Source organism: Lycium barbarum, chromosome 3, assembly GCF_019175385.1.
Source record: "Lycium barbarum isolate Lr01 chromosome 3, ASM1917538v2, whole genome shotgun sequence".
Taxonomy (NCBI): domain Eukaryota; kingdom Viridiplantae; phylum Streptophyta; class Magnoliopsida; order Solanales; family Solanaceae; genus Lycium; species Lycium barbarum.
The window spans coordinates 61,821,211-61,829,852 of NC_083339.1; positions in this window are offsets into that span (position 1 = coordinate 61,821,211).

An 8,642-nucleotide genomic window follows, 5' to 3' on the forward strand; every position below is an offset into this window, starting at 1 on the left:
GATGGATTATGAGATTACCTGTAAACGCCTCACGTCCACCATCACGAGGAGTGTTGACACCTAATTTTTGACCTCCCGTAATTTATTTTAATCACTCAGAGTCTTTGAATAATAAATAAAATGAGTTATGCACCTCAAAGGGTTTTAAATAATTTTTATAAACTGTTCAGATCAATATTTTACTCCCCTAAATTGATGAAAAAGGTTTTTTTTATGACATCACAAATTATTTAGAACTAAATTGGTAGTTTTATGACATTTATGAGATACTTGTTAGATTTAAACGAAGAAAAAAGGCATTTTGGTTTAAAAAATAGTAATCATTTTTTAATTGCTCAAACTATCAAAAAATCAAAATTAGCAAATACTTTATTCCCTTCAATTCAAGGAGTTTTAGAAATCAAAATAATTAACCATTTCACCCCTTAATCTTTAATTTTGTTGTATTGCATAATTTGTCAAAATTATTTATAATTTTCTATAAATGTTTTAATTAGACTAATTAATCAATTAAGTGGTCATTATTGCAAACTGATTTTTTAATTGTTTAACTATTTTGTTATGGCCACAATTAAATTAATCAATTCATGGTTTAAGGAAATTGGGGTCATTTTAGTAAAACTAGCCACTTAATGGCCTTAATTGAAATAAGCAAAATCATTGGCTCAAATTAATTAAGGTCATTAATGCAATTTAATTTTAAAACTTGCTTATTAGGCCAAATATGGCCATAATTGAAATAATCAGTTAGATTAAAATAAATTAGGGCAATATTCGCAATTAAGCCCATTTACACAGTTGGCCACTTTTAAATTATTTAAATAGGTTAATTTTGTCCTAGTTTTCTTATAATTAAAATATTATGACTAATAATCAATATTTTAGTTTTTGTCCATTTATTAAATTACCTACTTTACTTTATATGTACGTATATACGTTAGTTATACATATACGTATACACTATATACAAAAAAAGGCCAGCCTGTTGTTTTTAAAGTATTGGACCGAGTCCAGTCCAAAAATGGACCGAGACTCGGCCCAAAATCCAAGCCCAGACGACCAAAAGGGCATAATAACCATTATTTGTTTTTCATTCATACCAAACCACCCTTTTCCCTTCACCCCCTTCTCTCTCTTCCTTTTGTATGAAATCCTAGGCGCCACATCTTCCTTCTCTCCTCTCTCTCCGCCAAAAATGGCAAAAATGCAGAGTTAGCAGAGAGATTGCATCTTTTTCATGGCTATTACGGTGAAACAATTAATGTTTCACTTGATTTCACGAAAAGAAAATCCAAACACGGTAATAAATCGCCTCTTTGCTCTATTTTCTTTTATTAATCAAGATTAAATTTGTGATTTATGTGCTTTATTGTTTTACTTTCTTTGAGCCTCATTGGTTGAACAAGAATGGATCAGATCGAGTCGAACAAGACTCAAATCTGACCATTCGTTGTTGATTTGAGTTAATCTGGGCCATATGAAGGCTTACAAAGGTTAATTTTAGGGAAATTTGGTTTGTCCCACATCGTGTGTCTAATTCCTTGAACGAACATTAAATAGAACCCCAACACTCTCACAACGGGGAGGTTTTTAGAGGTTGAAAAAAGTTTCTTGAAATCTCAAAGCCTTGATTTGAGCATTAAAACTCAAAGCCTAGGCTCACAGTAAAATTTTAAAAAAATATTTGGCCTTGCTCTAGGGTTTAAGTCTTTCTTTAGTTGTGAAATATTTGTGTTTTCTTTCATTTCATATGTGTTTTGAGTCGGGGTTTGGAAGCACAAAGGCTCCAAGTTCAACTCTTGACAAGGCTGCACACAAAAAAGGTAACGTTTTATCCTATTATTGCCTCTTTGTATTTGCCTTTAAGTTTGGATGAGAATATGTCTAATTTAGGAACATTGTTAATTTAGGAGCATTGTTGTGCTTAGTTAATCTGCCTTAATATAAGTTTCTTTATTTTCTCTTGCTTGTCTTGACTGTTGAGCATTAATAAGTTAGGCTATGTTTGTTTTAGAGTTTTTGTGATCACTCTACTATAATTTTCCTTGTTTAGTTGAGTGTTGTTTGTTGAAGTGACTAGAGTAAACATGTTTAGCCTAGTTTGGTGTCTTAATGAATTGTGTTGTTCTGTGGCTATTTGTAGTGAATATATGATCGTGATTACTAAGTAGCACTTTACAAACCAAGTCTAAATGAAATTTCTACTTAGAATCACTAGCATAATAATTCATTCTTTATCTAGGTCACTTACTTAAGTAAGACTGAATTAAGAGTAAAAAATGGGAGAAAGAATGCTGAAGTAAGCTCAGGTTTAGAGAGACACTGCTTGCAGTTAAGATTTAGAATTGGTTGTGATGTTGAAGATAGGTTTTGAGTCATTTGTCATTTGAGAAAAAATAATGACAGTTGAAGTATAAAAGGCATCTGTTGTTTGTCCAGTCCTTGTATGAATATCTTGCTTGGTCATTAGATGTTTGAATTAAATTGTTTATTAGTCATTGATCAGAAATAGGATAAACCTGTTTGAATTACAGTAATTTATCCAACACTAAGTGATATCATACTTAACCATGAATGATCCCTCTATGTGCTCTCCTGAACTGATGGAATTGAGTGTATTTTGTGAGGTTTGTTTGACATTGAATGATTATGTGTCATCCTCACTAAGGGAAGGTATGATCTAATCTGTCATTTATTTGATGTACACTTAAAATTAAGGACCCCTGTCTTGTCTTGATTGTTTCATGAGAATAATTCTTTAATTCTGAGAGACAAAAGGGCAAGGTGAGAAAGAAATAAAAGGGCAATTCTGTTTCTAGTTTGTCAAAGTTCCTTATGAATGAGCTATCTGTGTAGTGTCATAACTAAAATTAGATAAGAGAGAGTTGTTTTTACCCTTGGAAGTTTAAACACATATGTTTGTTTCCTTCTATCTTTGTTTGTTTGTACATCATTTGGTCCATAAATTAAAGGGTCACATGTTTGAGGTGCTGCATTAAGATAAACTACCTAACCTTTAGGAAAACCTTGGTAGTGTCTCTTGGTTTAGGATGGGGGATGGAGAAGGAGAGTTTGTTCTTGGGGAGTAAAGGGTGAGCTTAGGTATGAACTGGAAGTGATGACCAGTGGAGCCTTGGCTCCCTTTTTACTAAAAGGAAAGGCCAAGAAAGGGTGGGGGGTCGTGAGCTCACCTTGCACTTGTCTTTTCTTTAGGACCTGGGGACTCTCTTCTCTTTCTAAATCTCATTTCCTATAACCATGGGATTTACCAGAGGTTCTTATATGACTGTCCAAACACTAATTTTGAATAATAAGAACTATTAATGAGATCACTGAGTCCCAAGTAATAGTATGGTCTATCATGAGAACACTGCTTAATTAACTATCTTCTTGACATGTGTGAAGTTATCTGAAAACTCAAATAGATTCCTAAGTGTTGGGTGCTATGACCTTGTTCCAGATTTTGAGGATGTTTTCCAGATCCATCTATTTGGTTTGGGGTTTTCTTTCTTTTGAATTACTGTGTTGTGATATATTAAGTATCCTTTATTTAAAACATATGAGTTATGTGTGTGACAACCTACCCATGAGATGTGTTTGTTTGTTCTTGATGTCTGACGACACCAATTGTTGCATAAATGAAAGTTTTTGATCCTTGTTCCTGTGGGATATTGATACACTGAATGATATGGTAAAATCAAGATATGATATGGTTCCTGGTTCTGGAAATGAACATGGTGGAAAGAGGGGATGTTAAGTGTAATCAATTAAGGTTAAAAAAAAACAAGTGTGGTGTAGTTAACCCATGACAGTGTCCCTTCTGAAAAATGTGATTTCTGATTGCTAAAATGGGTTTAAATGATTTTATTTAATCAGTAAAATTAATTGGAGAAGTCTTTTGACACTTTATTTGGTCTGAACTAGGATTCTATGATGCCAGAGTTCCTTAATGGTATTAAACATATGATTAAGGACTAAAGTAGGCTAAAATAACGCATTGATATGACATTTGTGCTAATGGTGTCTCATTAAAACCAATCACTTAGTCTTAAAGGATCAAGAATTACAAAAGGGGAGTTTGGTATCAAATATGTCTAGATCTTTCTTTGCTAAACTATTTGCATCATCTTAAGTGTTAGGGTCCAAATGATATGTTTGTGGTGATCATGATTTAGAATGAGTTGTTTGGCTCTCTTGCTGGGGTTAAAATATGTTGTGTCTGGCCTTGTCTTGTCCTATTATGTCAAATCAGGTTTAAAGTGAGAAGTGCAGGTCTGTTTTGAACTCTGTCATTATCAAAAGAGATTAAAAGTCACCATAACTCGAATCTAGGCTAAATAACTAAAAGTAATCATCTGAGTCCATGTTAGTCAAGTATTTGGTTGGGAATTGATTCAATAATAGTGTTTGTGGGGATAAAAGTGTTCATGGGAAAGCGGTGAGCCACTTGACAATGGAGGAGCCTTTTTAAAGGTATCTTAGAGAGAGGATTGGGAAGAACCAAGTCCAATTTGGTTCATGGTGCCTTCCTCCAAATAAAATATGCCATGTCATACTCTATAAGTCTATGGAGGTGTGTTTGCCATATAAATACATTTGACTCTACAGTCTTGTCACAGAGTCCAGTTATGCCAAAAGTCTTAAAGGGAGATTAGACTAAGTATTTAGAAGATGAGTTGTCTCTGAATCCTGTCTAAAGGTCTTGAGTGCACTTAAATGAAGTTGACTCTAGTCCTAATTAATATGTGTGATAGTATCATGCCCAAAGTCTGAAAGAAAGAAAACAGAAAGTGTGAGTCAAAGTCACTAACCTGGATTTATGCTTAAGTCATTAAATTCCTGGATGATCTTATTTAAAGCAAACTGATCCAAAGCGCAGGAGGAAAACCTACCTGTCATGTCCCTTTTCTGAAATCTTTGAGTCCTGACCTGGGTCTTTGTTACACCTCGGAAATTTCCCCGTGAACGTGCAGTGAAAAGTTGTAGAATTCTCACTTCGGCCCAGTGGTCGTGAAGTGGAAGACGGCCCGTAAACTGTGACCGTAAACCACCATGATCCCAGCAGACCATTCTGTTTCTGATATGCTTAAATACGGCCATGAAGGACGGACCGTAAACCACTATATGGCCCGTAAACTGGGTTTACGGCCACTGTACACCCCGAATACTGTTCACAAAAATTAGATTTTTAAGTTAAGTATAAGGGACACCAAGCTCGTTTTATTTCATTTATCATCTTTCCAATTCAAGAACTCTCTAGAACACTTCAAAGCACTTCATCCACCATAATTCAAGAGAATCAAAGGAAAACCAAGATCAACGACAGATAATCCATGAATCAAAGTGTGTGAAACTCAAGAAAAGTTCATCTTCCTCAAGAAAACCAAAGGAGGTGAGCTAGGGCTTTGGTGCTAAGAAGAGAAAATCCACTCAAGACTTGTTCAACCATCATACAAGGTAAGTTTCATGACCATTTTATGTTGTTTAAGGTATTGGAAGGTTAAGATACCCGAATTGTATAAGAACATAGCAAATGGGTCTTTCAAGAGTGAATAATATCATGAGTGAGTGGTAGTTGAATTGAATCATGAATGTTAGTGTGTTATGAGTATGAATATGTTATAAATTACATGTAGACCATGAGATAAGTGTGATACATGGGAAAATACGATAGCGAACCCAAAACCATAAATGTGGGGAAAAATGAAGAGAAATGGTGGATCATGGCCATTGTATATGAATGATAATTGTGATTTGTTATATTATGATTGTTATTGTGGATGATTGGGAGTTGATATGGAATACGGGAAAAGTAGTATAAACAAAGGAAGTGCTGCCCAATTTTCTCTAGAAATAGTAGTGCGTTCCTATAGTTGATTAACTAACGATCGTACGAATCCTCTTTTTGAAGGTAGAGGCGTGACATTGAAGGAGAATAAACAAACGCTAAATTTATTAAATGACAAAGGTATGTGAGGCTTAACTCTTCTTTCAAAAGGCATGAATCCTTCAAGCTTTCCACAAATCCTTCTATAAGATGAAGATTAAGAGTCCTTCTATATATTAAATCCCGTATGAGCATAATAGTGATGACAATGAGCTAGAGTCTAGAGACTCAAGAAATTGTGGCATGATGTTCCTACATTGCTAATGATGTTATTATTGTTAACACTCGCCTTACGTTTTCTTCCCTTCAAGGCGAGGCATGATACTCATAAATGTCCATAATACAATCGGGGGTTCACGACCTTACGTCACCCCGACATAGTATGGTTGTCTTAAAGCTCAATGAATGCTCTTAATGCTATTGTATGTTATGACAATAAGATGATAAGTAATGCTAACTTGTAACACTATGGGATACATGGAACACTAAGAAATGATAACATGATGCTATGGCTTGAGATGTATAATAATGATGTGTTATGATTGCTGTTGTGATGATAATATTTCCACCGCGCCTATATGGCCGGGCATGTCACCGCTACTGCGGGCTGCGTATGATTCCACTGCGCCTATATGGACGGGCATGTCACCGCTAATGCGGGCTGCGATGTTTACACCGAACCGAGAGGGCCGGGCATGATCACCACTAGTGGGCGGCATATGAGGGTTACCCGGACGCGGGTAACGATACAGATTATGATGTGATGAGGTATATGATGATGTACGTGATGATGTATGGGATATGATAACATGGGTACTATGATTGTGTAAAATGTGAAATATGATAATAATACGATTGCCTATGACATGTGTGCATGTTATATCTTTGTCCCATGACTCATGATCTTTCTATTCTGTTTGTTTATTTCATTCCTGCCTTACATACTCAGTACAATATTCGTGCTGACGTCCTTTTTATTTGGACGCTGTGTTCATGCCCACAGGTAGACAGGGAGGAGATCTTGCTCCGGATCTTAGAGGCTGCTAGCTGACTGAAAGCCCTCCATTGTCCCGGAGGTGCCTATGATGATTCTTTTGTGTACAGTTGTAGATGTCATCTCTTAGAGGCTCGTAGATACTCGACGTGGGTCGTGTGGTTTCATGGCATGGTCATTATGTATATGTATATATGTGTATATTATTTTGCTAGCCTAAGGGCTCGTATGTATAAATGCATTTCGTTCCTAAATAAAAATGGATTTTATTATAAATTAAGCATGAATCGAATAAATGATTGCTAAATAATCTTAACAAGTGATGGCACGAGCGGTGCTCGATGGTTAGCCCCGGGTACCCGTCACGGCCCCTAGCTGGGTCGTGACAAAAGTGGTATCAGAGTAGTTCGGTCCTAGGAAGTGTCTACGAGCCGTGTCTAGTAGAGTCTTGTTTATGGTTTGTTGCGTGCCACATCAATAAACAGGAGGCTACAGGGCATTTAGGAAGAATGACCATCCTTCTTCTTAAGGAATCGTGCGATAGAACTATGTGTAAGATTTTATCCTCCCTAATAATGTGTTATGGTTTCAGAATGCCGCCAAAGGGAAAAGCTACCGCCGCCCAGAAAGGCAAGATTACAACAAAAAGGCGGGTAGAAAGAGAGCCTCCGATGAATGTAGAGGAAGGTGAATCACACAACGAGGCCTTGTCAGATACTTCTTCTACCCCGCCTAATGTGGGAGAGCAAAGAGGAGCCCCAGCTCCAATTCCTCCGCCGGTTGCTTCGGGTCAAAAAATGACCGAGGCTATTCAGTTATTGACCCAATTGGTTGCCGCACAAGCACAACGACAAAATGTGGGTTCAAGTGACCGGGCAGCAAGTACAAAGGCCCGTGATTTTATGAGTCTAAATCCCCCGGAATTCTTTGGGTCAAAGCCGGAGGAAGACCCACAAGGTTTTATTGATGAAATATTGAGGACGTTGAAGATTGTCCATGCCTCCGAAACTGAATCCGTGGAGTTGGAATCCTATAGACTCCGGGATGTGGCGGTGTTATGGTACAACAATTGGGTGTTTTCAAGAGGGGAGAATGCGCCTCCTCCGGTTTGGCAAGAGTTCGTAGATGCTTCCGCCACTATTTTCCACCCGAGGTCCGCCGAGCTAGAGCGGATAGATTTCTGAATTTGAGACAGGAAAGCATGAGTGCCCGGGAATATAGCATGCAATTCAACTCTTTGGCTAGATATGCTCCGACTATGGTGGCCGACATGGGAGATCGGGTACATAGATTTGTGAGTGGTTTGGGACCGCATTTATTTAGAGATTGTCTGACGGCTTCCTTGTAAGACGGGATGGACATTTCCCGGATACAGGCCCATGCTCAGAATTTAGAGGGGCGACAACAACAACAAAGGGGCGATCGCGACAGTGATAGGAGGCAAAACAAAAGGGCTAGATCTGAGGGCACAGGTGGTGATTATAGAGGGGGATTGAGGCAGGATTATTCCTGACATTTAGGCCAGTCAGCGGCTAGTGCACCTCTCCGGTTCGCGGACAGGGGATTTGATCGCTCTTTTCCGTCAGGACAGGGTCAGAGCTCGAGAGCTTTGGGTTCTCAGTTTGGGGGTGATTATAGTCAGAGGAGACCGCCAGTTCCACGATGTAGTCGGTGCCGCAAATTACATTCAGGGCCATGTCGTCAGGACACTGATGGTTGTTATATTTGTAGGCAGACCGGACATTAGATGCGAGACTGTCC